General features: G+C 38.7%; 1 protein-coding gene across 2 annotated transcripts in view; it reads left to right on the top strand.

Moving 5' to 3' along the window:
• Positions 1 to 4845, top strand: part of Il1rap (interleukin 1 receptor accessory protein) — a 139159-nt gene extending 134314 nt beyond the window's left edge. For both annotated transcript variants that reach the window (XR_015736680.1, XR_015736681.1), the window contains one exon: positions 2197 to 4845. The gene's annotated coding sequence lies outside the window, so the exon portion shown is untranslated. The remainder of the gene's footprint in view (positions 1 to 2196) is intronic.
• The last annotated feature ends 7763 nt before the right edge of the window (positions 4846 to 12608 follow it).

Raw genomic sequence — 12608 nt, 5'->3', positions numbered from 1 at the left:
GAAAGCGAAATAAAATAAAATAAAATAAAGAACTAAAGACAGAAAAGTGAATGTGAAATACAAGTTCTGTTAAACAGCTGTGTAATTTTGGTACTCTCAAAGCTAAATTTTTATAGTGATTTTCTTTAAAAGATACAAGCACACAGTTAACAATATAAAGTCATACTTTTGGGTATTTGGCTACCTAAGAGTCTGGAAGACAATGACCTATATTTTAAGTTTATGAAAAAAGACTCAGAAATTAGCATTATTCTTTGATCCATCATGCCACAATAGCGTGATAGTCAGTATCATGTATTTCAATGTAAATAAAAAGAAATTTTACTTATGGACCATGGCTATCTATCTTTGAAATGGTGTAATTGTTGGCTAAGTTGACATGTCATTATGTAAGAATTTATTTTTTTCTATTTAGAAACATGATTTTAAAGTTAAGTGAAGTCTTCTTTATCTCTTTTCTCTTTGGCTATGATCTCTCTGAGCCTTGGTGTTCTGCTAGCTAAAACAGGAGTAATATTATTAATCTCACTAAATGTTTTGAGCATTAAATGACATTCTACAAGCTTAATTAGTATGCAACACCTCTTTTTTAAATTTGTCCTAATTCAACACAGAACAAGAAATTATATCTAGGGTGAGTGTCTTTCTCAATGGTGCCCAGATAGCACCCTAAGCTCAGCTTCTAACATACATCCCAGTGCCAGTTCTCAAACCAACCCTGGTGGGTGAATGTGAAAGGATTTTTTTCCAAGCCTCCTACGTGGAACTATTTTATCATGACCATGTATATCACAATATAAAAAAACAGGCACATCAGAGTTTTATGTAGGAACAGAATAAATAGAATGGAGTGTTTGTGTGTGGGGGGGAGCAGGTCTATTAGAGTGGCTTTTAGTCTCTGGTCCAGGTAGTCCAGTAATATCTGTCTGCCAACAGAAAGGCCAAGAATTCAGTAGTTATTCAGTTCACAAGGCTGGATGAACAGGTGTTGGCATCATAAAATTTTAAAGAACTACTGGTCTTTAGTCTGCACTAGAACTTAAAGAAATGGGTTATACAACCAATGAAGGGGGAGGGGTGTCAGCAACAGCATGGATGATTTTGCCAGTAAGAGTGAAGGCAAGCAGGCAAAAAGCAAATACTTGCTTCTTCAAAGGACTTTTACAAAGACTGCCAGCAATAGGTGTGGCCCAGACTTAGTGTGGGTCTTTCCATGTCACGTGATAGATAGCACCAGGAAAACCCATCACTAGCATGACAAGCTACTTGGGTTTTAGTTGATGTTGGATGTATTCAAATCGACAACCATAAGCCATTACAAGAAAGATCTACACAGAGTTGTGTTATAGCAAGTATCTAGTGGATCATCTAAACTTGTTGTATTATGATTTTATACAAATTTGCTTTCATATATAGTAACATTAAAAACTAGAATTGTTGTCCTCTGGACTTTAAAATCATGCTTTTAAATTTTCCCAAAGTAAATGTAAAAGTGTATTACCTGTGTACATTAAAACCAGAATTTAAGGTTTTGAAGCTGTGGCACACATTATGAGTTCCTCCTCTTACAATTACTAAGACCTCCAGTAATAATAAATTTCCTTCCAGACAGGTGATTTGAAGTGATTGGATAAACTAAGATTCCAGGCTAGAAATAACTTGAACTAATTATTACAACATGCACAAGGTAAATAAAGAGATAATGTTTGCAAACTGTCGTGTCTCTGGGAGTCCCTTCGGGAGCACCTCCACACTGAAGACATAAAAACAGCTCCTTCACTACAGTGATGTTTTCATAAGTTGGGGCACACAGTCTATGTATCTGCCTTTTTCAAGTGTGCCTTTGGTAATTTGAATAAGGTAGGTACCCCATGAGTCTTACGTGGAAAACTATTGCCTACAATACTCTTTAACACTTTTCATATTTCCTATAGTGTAGTTCAGATTGTGAGAAAGAATCAGTTGCCCTAACCTTGACAAGCTCCGGTCTCTGAGGCCCTTATATCAGAACCATTTGTACTCACATGGAAATGCCCATTTCCTACTGCTGCTTCAAACGATGAACGCAGTGAGTGTCACAAAGGCGGGGCAAAGCATCGCTAAGGCGGGGCACAGCATCACTGAAATTTTTCAGGGGATTCTGATGCACAGATTGTTTAAGAACCATTAATTTTTACCTCTCTTTTACCCTTGTAGGCTCTGATTTTCTCCAGCCAAGGAGGACTACAAATCATCCTTTTAACAAAGTGTTTGCAGGCAATAGCTGAAAATAAAGGGCCTGTTTAGACCTTGGAATTGTCTCAGCACAAGCAAACAATCAAATAGAGTGGTTGGTAGAGTGTATTGACAACCCATGAACTATCTAACACTGCTTTTTGGAACGTGGTGGAAGTGTTCCAGCCATCATCTCTACTAGAGTAAGATAAGCTATGCTGGTCTAAGATTTCAATAACTTCCCATCACATATCTTACTTTTGCTGATGCTGAATGTCCAGCATAGGGGCTTGCAGGTTTTTGTATGTGTGTGTTTGCCTTGTGAAATGTGTAGCTTGCAGTTGCCCTATAATTGAACTTAAACGGACACCTCTTATTTCTTTTCCTTATGTTTTATTTACTAGAACTATTGCCAAGGTCCTGATCCAATAATATAGAAATTTACAAAACATGTTCTACAGTCACTAGCAAGGGAAAATTACATTGACCTTTATGAACACGTAGCATTGTCTTCTTCTACAAATGAGATAAGATTGAGATATTTAGATAGGGTGAGGAAGCAAAGAGGGATCTTCGATCTTCTTTCTGTTACTTCATATAATAAAACAACAAAGGGCTCTGATGCTCACATCCAACCTGAGTATGCCAAGTAATCAAGATGAAAGTCCACACAGAAAAGAATAAAGCTTGCACGTAAGTGCTCCCTAATTGAACGTTGTTGACAGACATCATTACAATAATTACAGTTTCTGCTTATAAGAAGAAGCATGTTCTATAAGTTGAATGATATTATGTTGAGTTACTTTCTATTTAGTGGCTTTGGTTAGTACTCTAAGAATGTGAGGCTCAAACTGTCTGCAAATGAGCCGTTTCATTTTGGAAATTCAGGGAGCCTCAGAAGAATTGAAGGCATTTAGAACACAGTAGAGCATGTAACATGGTCATTAGAAAGCATCATTGATCCATTTATCTAAAGAGTTAAACAGGGAATTCAAACTGAGGGTGCTGAAGCTCAGATGAGCTCAGGGGAGACCAGTACCTATGGGTATCATGGAGCCTGTGACTCCTTTTCTTGCATTTTCTTTCTTTCTGATTGGATTCTATTGACATTAGGTATCTGAATTTTATATATTTTTTAATGTATACAGTATTATTTGGTAATAGCTAAAAGCTCTCTATAATTTGGCAAAAATTAATACTTCAAGTCTTAGTTCATGAGGACGCAGTGTTGCACAAAGAAGAATTTTGCTTCTCGGTGTCATAGGGAAATTATTCACTAGCTAAAATCCTTCTAAGAATAGTTCACATAGTTTTGCCTTGAGTACGTCAAACATTTAAAAATACTAAAGTGTGAAGAATGGCTTTCTGGAAGATATACAGGGTAGAAAGATGAAAGTATGTGAACAACATCTGCTAGCAGATCCTGAGCTCTGCTCTTTCCCTGGATGACTGTTCTTTCAACACTTTAAAACACTTTCAAACCATGTTTAATGGACCAGTTCTCCAGTCTCAGTACTCAGGAGGAGAAAGCAAAAGGATTATGAGTTGGAGACCAGTCTATGCTACAGAGTTCATTCCAGGTCTACCTGAGTTATATAGAGAGACCACATACTTCAAAATAGAATAATAAAGTAACTCCTGATTTCCATTTATTTAACCCACTGATTTATTTTCAACAGTGACAGCTAAGTCACAGGATAACTGTGTTTTAGCTGCCAGGGCAAGTGATGCTGAGCCAGAAGTAAACTTAGTCATGGAGGCCTACTGCACATACTGGCAATGTGCCCCAGAGAGCCAAATCTCCCCCAAATGCTTGAGAAACCTAATATTTTCAAGGATGATGGCTTGAAGGATCTTTATAATTTTTGAATAAGAGTTGATGAAAATTCAGTAATAATGTCTTGTATATATGGAATGAAAGGGTAAAAAAACCCACTAATATAACAGATAGTATTCTTCCTCCTTAAAGGGTAAAATGTGAAACTCATTGTCAAAGGCTAGAAGTGAATTATTTGTCAATGGGTAAAGAAATCTTTTTGCCTTTTTAGGTCTTTGATTTCATATTGTTTGCATTCTGGATTAGGAGAGGATAATAATAAAGAACATAAAGTTGTAAAAGTAAATAGAGCTTCTAACCTGAATAACCAAAGAAGACAATGGTCTTAGTGTTTATTATCTTCACATTATCAGTCCCCTGAAGCAGAAAAGAGTGTATAAAGTCCAGTCACTTGGTTAGTGGCAAATTTCACTAAATGATATCTAAGAAGAAACTGAAGAAAACAGTGAAGACTATCAAGCCTTGTTTCCCTACTTTGAAGCACCAGGATGAAAGAAAAAAATGTAAAATCTCTTTGGTATCGACTAGAGTAAGGTGTTGGGTAGGTCTCAGGGCTTAGAGAACAAAGATAGACAGTTACTTCCATTTCAAGCTTGATATTATATACAATATTAACTTTGGAGTCAGTACATATGATTTGGGATACTAATTATAATAGTGAATGTGCATTTCAATAGCACATGTTTGCTCTCCAATTCTGTTTCTTCATGTTAAGTGCAAATAATATCTACCTCATTGAATTGTTGTAAGGGTAAAATTAATCAATAAATGTGAACTTCTGAAACCTGTAACTACACATGTGGTGATGGCATTGTTTTGTCGTCGTTGTCGTCATCATCACCACCATCACATAATCACACAGTCACATTCATCTCCTCCTCCTCCTCCTCATCACATAATCACACTCATCTCCTCTTCCTCATCATTATCTCCACCGTCACCATCATCACACAATCACACTCATCTCCTCCTCCTCATAATCACATAATCACATTCATCTCCCTGTCTTCCTCCTCATATCACCAACATCATCACATAATTACACTCACCTCCTCCTCATCATCATCATCACCATCATCACATAATTACACAATCACACTCATTTCCTCTTCCTCATCATCATCACATAATCACATTCATCTCCTTATCTTCCTCTTCATTATCACCACCAACATCATCACATAATTACACTCACCTCCTTCTCTTTCTCATCATTATCACCACCATCACCATCATCACATAATTACACTCACCTCCTCCTTCTCCTCTTCCTCCTCCTCCTCCTCCTCCTCCTCATCATCATCATCACATAACCACATTCACCCCCTCCTCCTCCTCCTCCTCACCACCACCATCATCACATAATCACACTCATCTCCTTCTCCTCCTCTTCCTCCTCCTCATCATCATCACATAATCACACTCACCCCCTCCTCCTCCTCCTCACCACCACCATCATCACATAATCACACTCATCTCCTCCTCCTCACCATCAGCAGCAGTATTTCATTATAATACTTCATCTCCTAGAAGAGATGAAGACCTCCAGGAGAAATTTTTGGCTGAACATCAGGGTGCTTCCTAGAACACTTGGTCCAGCTGTAATCTTTTATGTAAAGAGTAGGGGAGTAGACAACCAAGGCTCTTATTGCTCTAAGCACTGAATGTCTCAAAAGTAATATTTAAAAAGTAAGAAGCAGGACAATAATTGTATTTTGTGCTTCTTAGTGAGAAATTGTACTATAGAAACCTAACGCAATGAATTCTTATTACATTACGGCTCTGTGGATCAAAAATGTGACAAAGGCTTGACTCTCTGATTCTTGCTCAACATCACAAATGGAGAAACAAACTATTGGCCAAAGCTGTAGTTACCTGAGGCTTCAGTGGGGCTCAAGGACCCACTTTTAAATATGGTCTCATAGTACTTGGTGGGGAGCTCCCATGATACCTGCTCGGTCCTATATGAACTTTCAAACTAGGGGTGCTTCAGGATGCATCATCAGCCTTATCTTCTCTTAGAATATGTGGTTGAGAACAATAGGCAAGGAGGAAGCCAGTGGGCCCTCTATGACCTGGTCCCCAAGGGACTATATTTCAACTGATGACTGTTTTGTGTGTTAGAAAGGAGCCCAAACAGGGAAACAGAGAAGAGTTTTCTCCTTTGTGGTCCTATACGACTCCTCTGTGTCTCTCTGTCTCCTTGTCTCTCTCTGCTTTTCTATCTCTCTGTCTCTGTTTCTTCCTGTCTCAATCTCTAATTCTTCCCTCCTCCTTCTATCTCTCTTTCTACCTCTCTCTCTCTCCTCCCAACCTCCATTTCCTTATCTCCTAACCACAAAACAGGAAATGTGAACTATAGAAGCAAATCTGAAAGATATGAATGGGACTATGAAGCCAAATTCTTGGTCTGGAATCCAAGAATTAAAATATAACTTTTATTCTGGACTCACTTATAGAGGTATTGAAAATGAGTACTTATTCCATTAAAAAAAATCAGTCACTAAGAAAGAAAAAGACCACGTACTTGTTTTCTTTCATGTCACCCAGAACTTCATCATACTTGGTACTGAAATGGTTATATATTAATAGGCAAGTCATTTATCCTTTCTGTATCTCCGTCTTATGATTCCTCAAAGTGATGGATTGGAGCAGAACCATCTGCTAAATTCTGACAGGTTCACTGAGTGATACTAAAACAATTTTCTCCCTGTTTTGCACATAGCCACTTACTAGCGTGTCATTGTTAGTGCTATGGAAAAGACATTTAAGGAGCGAGGATTTGTCTCTAATGTGAGTCACAAATAGGCCTTCCCTGTCAATTACTGCCTTTTACCAAATGGACTTTTCACTTACAAGGTTCAGCAGCTGTTTTCTCTCACCTCCCCAAACCACTACGCTCAGAAAGAGCATTGATTATGTGAAGCTGGTTCATAGATCAAGACTGGTACTGTAATTTTTTTGAATCATTTTACGTCTCAGGGACTAAGGTTTCTGGTTTATAAATGCGTTTATACAGAACCTATCTTTCTCTTCTTAACAGTGTTGCTTCTCTCTCTCTCTCTCTCTCTCTCTCTCTCTCTGGTTTTGAAATGACATAGTGTATCACTAGCAGCATCTTCAGAGTTAGGGGCTCTAGGTTCAAATCCACCCCTGTTAATGCTTTGCTATGAGACTTTGAAGAGGTGCTTGACTGTAATCAAGGCAATTCAAGTACGATGCTCTATGAAGTGGAGCAAAGTAGCCAAACGTGACTTCTGTGTAGGTCCAAACTCATCCTACTGACCCTAATCCAGGTGTTTGCATAGGAACTCTTAAAGGGCAAATGCTACAAAATCATTGCCTTCTTAAAATGTCACTGCAAATCTTATTGCCTCCTCTTCTCGAAGGTGTCAGGAATATAAGGTATGTAACACTATAGACTCTATTTCAGTAACATGCCATATACTTGCATGGTTAGAGCTATCTGAATTTCTAACAAAACTGGTGGAGTATTTATTCTTCCTCATACAAGGGCTCTTAAAATGCTCCAGGTTTGGTACAAATGCTACGAAGTCTGTGAATTTTTCCCCAGGCAAGTAGGATGTTCCACCTTACAAATGTATAATTCATAATCCTTCTGATACTGAAACATAAACTTCCCAATGTCTACTTTGCCCGCTGTTCCCGAGTTCCACTGAGAAGATAATATATTGGACCTCTAATTTGAGCACTTAGCATGATGGCTAGCATATACGACCTTTCCACTAATGGTCCTATGAATTAAATACCATGGCAATCATCATTGAGGGCAAAATAAAAGAGCCTTGCCTATGTCTTTCTTCCACTTCCCTTTCATTACAGATGCAGTGTTTTATCAAAGGCACTGCTTCAGGCTTTTGTTCATCACTGTGTGAAATGAATTCCAATATTGGAATCCTGCGTCTCCCAATACCATAGCCAGCACCAGTAAATTTGGTCCTTGGTGTTACTGGAGGACAGATGATCCATGGACAGACAAGAATGAAAAGACGTCCAGCTGTACCAGGCCTGGCCTGGGTGCCTCCTCACATTAGGATGTCCGTCCTGCTCTTTTTCATCCGCAGTAACAGCCGAAGCAGGGCCCAGCATCAGGCTCATCGGCAGATGTTCTGCTTGGGATCTCGCTATTAAATAGCTCAGAATGACAGGACATGGAGCTGGGATAAGTACTTTCTACCTACAGTGTACCACAGAGCTTCTCAGGCTAATGATTTGAAGCCACAATAATTAAACCTGTCAGCTTTTTCAAAGTCCATATCACACTGGCAAAGTGAAATAGAGAACTGTGGTGGTGTAGGTAAGGGGAAAATGAAGAGGTAAATTCTTCACACCTTGTATCGTATCGTCCTCTATGGCACTGTCTTGCAGCCTCTCTCCACACTCAGACCAGTGCTGAGTCCAGAGCTTTCTTATTCCCTCAATGACTGTCTAGCTCTTCCTCAATTTTGCCACAAATCCACCACAAAAAAGAGGAAGCTAAGATGGGGAAGCGCTAGTTTTTCTCTCAACCCAGGTGGCTGGGTTTGAGTCTAGTTCTGGCCTGTGCAGGTTGCTAAAAAGCCTCAGGAAAGTGACTTTTATTTTGTCAATTCATACAACGTTGGGCACTAAATGTAGCAGGATGACTAAAAACCTAGAGACAGACATTGGGGTTAATTCTAAAGGTCAGAAAAGCAAAACAGCCAACCACTGGCTCTTCCCTCCACCTCAGGCTGAAATGGCGATCCTGCCTCCAGGAATCTCATAATGAGACTGTGTCCAAGAGCTTTCTCCTCCTGTCTTATATTCCTCTCTAGGCCTGAATTAAAGGCATGCACCACTATTGCTCGGTTGCTATGGCAACTAGTGTGGCTGCTAGGATTGAAAGTGTGTGTCACTACTGTCTGGTCTGTAAGGCTGACCAGTGGAACTGTTTTACTACTCTGATCTTCAGGCAAACTTTATTTATTAAAAGACAAATGAAATATCACTACAACAAAACGAATCAAGAGTCCTGGTGTATCACTTCCGTACTAATAGTTGATTCATTTGGATTTGTTTTACTTTGCATATAGGGTTTTGCATTCTCTAGTATCAGCCTACTGCTAAAAACACATTTTCTTCTGTGTTCATATATACATTCAGCATTTAATTCATCTAAGAGATTGAGGATAAATTAACTGCTTTTGCATCAGTGTGAGTATGTTTATACTATCATGGTCTGGGAAAACCCTTTATTCATCTCATAGAACCATTTTCTTTGATTTTTTTCCTCCTTTGTTTGTTTGTTTTTTGAGGCAGGGTTTCTCTATGTAACATCGCTACTAGTCCTGGAACTCCATATGTAAGTCAGGTTGGTCTCAAACTCACAGAGATCCACCTGCTTCTGCTTCCCAAGTGCTGGAAATAAGATTTCTGGCCACCACACCAAACATATGTCCATTTTTCAGGGACGTTTAAATGCCATTTCTCCAACATTAAATGCCATTTCTCCAGCATTACCAGCAAAAAGAGAATTTCTTTTCTTTAATCTTACATAGCATTCTTCCAGATTAATATTAACCCATTCATTCAACAACATAATTGTATGTCTACTCTGTGCTCAGGTCTCTTACAAAATTCAGAAACATGAATGAACAGAACAAGTTACATCTTCTACTGAAATGCACATTTTAGTGACAAGAGTTAAAATAATCAAAAGAAGAGGGAATAATAGAGAGGGCTGGAGAAATGATTCATTGGGCAAGCTGTTTGCCACACTGGCATGAAGAACTGAGTTCAAATCCCCAGCACCCATGGAAGGCTGGATGTGACAGCATATGTCTGTGCTCCCAGAATTCCTAGAATAATGTGAGAAGCAGAGATAAAAGATTTCTTAGAAGCTCAGGTACAAGTTAGCTTGGTATAGATTGTAGCAAGTGAAACTCTCCAAAAAGGTAAAGATGGAGATAGATGGACAGCCGATGCTGCCTCTGACCTTTACATGTATGCTCTGTCACATGTGCATATGCACCACACATTTGAATATACAAGCACACATGTCCTATGTAAGCACACACACACATACACACACACACACACACAATGATTTTATAGAATATGTCACACAATAGAAGCAAATAAATCAAACACATGGGATGGTGTAAAGCACAGAACTTGTAATTTTAAATAGTGTTCATGGACAGTTGCTCTAAAAAGAAAACTTTTGAATGAAGAATTCAATAAGATAAGGGACTGGACATATATAATAATAGTCAGTATAAGACCACTAAGAAATAAAAAAGAAGGGCAAAGGGCCCTGTGTTTGGAATACAATAGCCCAGTAAAGAAATATGCCATGAAGCTCACACACTGGAAAGAAGTATTCTTAATTAATTCTTTGTCGGATGCTGTAATAGTGCTTTCTTTGTTCATAGTTACATAGAATATGTATCTTATATAATCCCAACAGCAGGGAATGCCTAACATTCAGAAATTGGAAATCTTAAGGCTAGTTTAAAGCAGATGTGGTGGTATAAGCCTTTAGTCCCAGCACTTGGGATGGTATCTGTGAATTTGAGGTTAGCCTGTTCTATGCAGTGGTTAGCCTGTTTTACGTAGTGATTTTCAGGCCAGCTAGAGCTACACAGTGAGATCTTGTGTCTTAGTTAGGGTTTCTATTGATGTAAAGAGATATCATGACCACCAACGGCAATTCTTATAAAGTAAAATCCTTCATTGGGGTTGACTTACAGCTTCAGAGGCCTGAAACCTCTTGGAAGGATCAAAGCAAAAGGACATCTTGTTCTTTATATTTTAGCAAGATAGATCAGTCAGCTCTGAGACCAGTAAAGTTAAGACCAGGATAACGTCACTGAGAGGTTGCCTTAGTAAACAAAATAGGAGATGGTGGAGATTTGGATCTCAGGTTCTCGGGGGAGTAGGAAGATCTTCCTGTGGTGGGATGTGCCTGAAAACTCTAGTTGTGGATGTTAACTGACATGATCTTCTGCCAGATAAGATGAGCCATGTGTAAGCAGAAGAGGAACAAGGATGAAACCACACTTCTGGTCTGAGCAACCAGAAAGAATTGTGGTTTTGATGGGGGAGAGAAGTTGGGAATTCAGGGTTTGGTTGCTGTTTTTAGTTTTGTTTTAAGTTGAAGATGCTCTTGGATTTTAAAATGATGCTGTTTATGAGACAGTTTACTGATGCAAACACACCATTTAATAGAAAGGTTTTAAAGAGATAGACTCATATTTAATTCATCAGTAATTATCAGAAAACCATTAATTAAAATGCCCAAGGAATAGTTCTGAAGCACTAAATGTGAACTGAGGATAATGAGAAAAATCTAACAAGAGTCTGAAGGGAGAAAAGACTTAGGAATGTAGAATCCTGGGAGTAAACAAAGTGAAGGGAATGAGCAATATGCCAGATGCAAGATCTGGATCAAGTTAAGTTCTCTGTTGAGATTTGACCACTGGTTTAGTCAGCATCTACTGGCAAAATATAAGAGAGAGAGAGAGAGAGAGAGAGAGAGAGAGAGAGAGAGAGAGAGAAAGAGAATTGCAGAATAATGGGAGCAAATTCCTCAGGGGAGTGTCTTCAAGAGCATTGAGAAAGAGGATGAAGTTTCAAGAAATTTGAAGTAATCTGGTGAAAGGGAACAGGAAAATTAGGTAGAGGAGAGGAAAAGGGGCATCAAGAAGTATTTTGTGATGTCTTTTTTTTATCCTACTGAAATCCAGGAGACTTCATTACTGAATTTTAATCTATGTTTGTTATGAAAGTAGTTACAACACTCCATGTGCTTCCCTTTAGGGCTGCATGCAGACAGGAAGATAGAAAGGGACAAATTAAAGTTGCAGGAACAGAAAATAGATGAGGAAATGATCTTGAGTGAGTGGAACCCAGTACACTAGTTGGGAAGGTTTGTTTAAATACCACACAGTTGAGAAACAGGAGAGCCATGATAGAAGGTGAGTAGACATTCTACTTGGAATTTGAGCTCAAAATCTTTGTCTTAACTAGGGTTTTTATGGCTGTGAACAGACATCATGACCACTGCAACTCTTACAAAGAAAAACACTTAATTTAGACTGATTTCTGGTTTCAGAGGTTTAGTTCATTATGATCATGGTTGGCCTTGGAGGTGTGAGACAGACATGGTGCAGAAGAAGTAACTGAGAATTCTACATCTTGATCTGAAGGTAACAGGAAGTGAACTGAGACACTGGGTGTGGCTTGAATGTATATAAGTTCTCTACAATTATACCCTTCTTCCAATGAGGTCGTATGTACTCCAACTAAGATGTAACCTTCTAATAGTGCCATCCCTTATGAGCTTATGGGAACAATTACATTAACACTATTACAGTCATCTAGGGTTTTTTGTTTCTGTTGGTCTACCAGCTTCAAAACAGTATAATCAGTCTAGAGTGAGAGTAAGGGAGGAAACAATGATTGTTAGATGCTAGGCAGATGAACCATGTAAGAGGTAGTCATTTAAAAAGGTTGGGGAATCAATAGCCCAGAGCAATATGGCAAGATTTAGAAAGAGCAGTAAGAATCTACA

The sequence above is a fragment of the Myodes glareolus genome, chromosome 2, assembly GCF_982192425.1.
Source record: "Myodes glareolus chromosome 2, mMyoGla1.1, whole genome shotgun sequence".
NCBI classification, from domain to species: Eukaryota; Metazoa; Chordata; class Mammalia; order Rodentia; family Cricetidae; genus Myodes; species Myodes glareolus.
The sequence above is the reverse complement of the archived record's forward strand: the minus strand, read 5'-3'. Positions and strand labels throughout refer to the sequence as shown.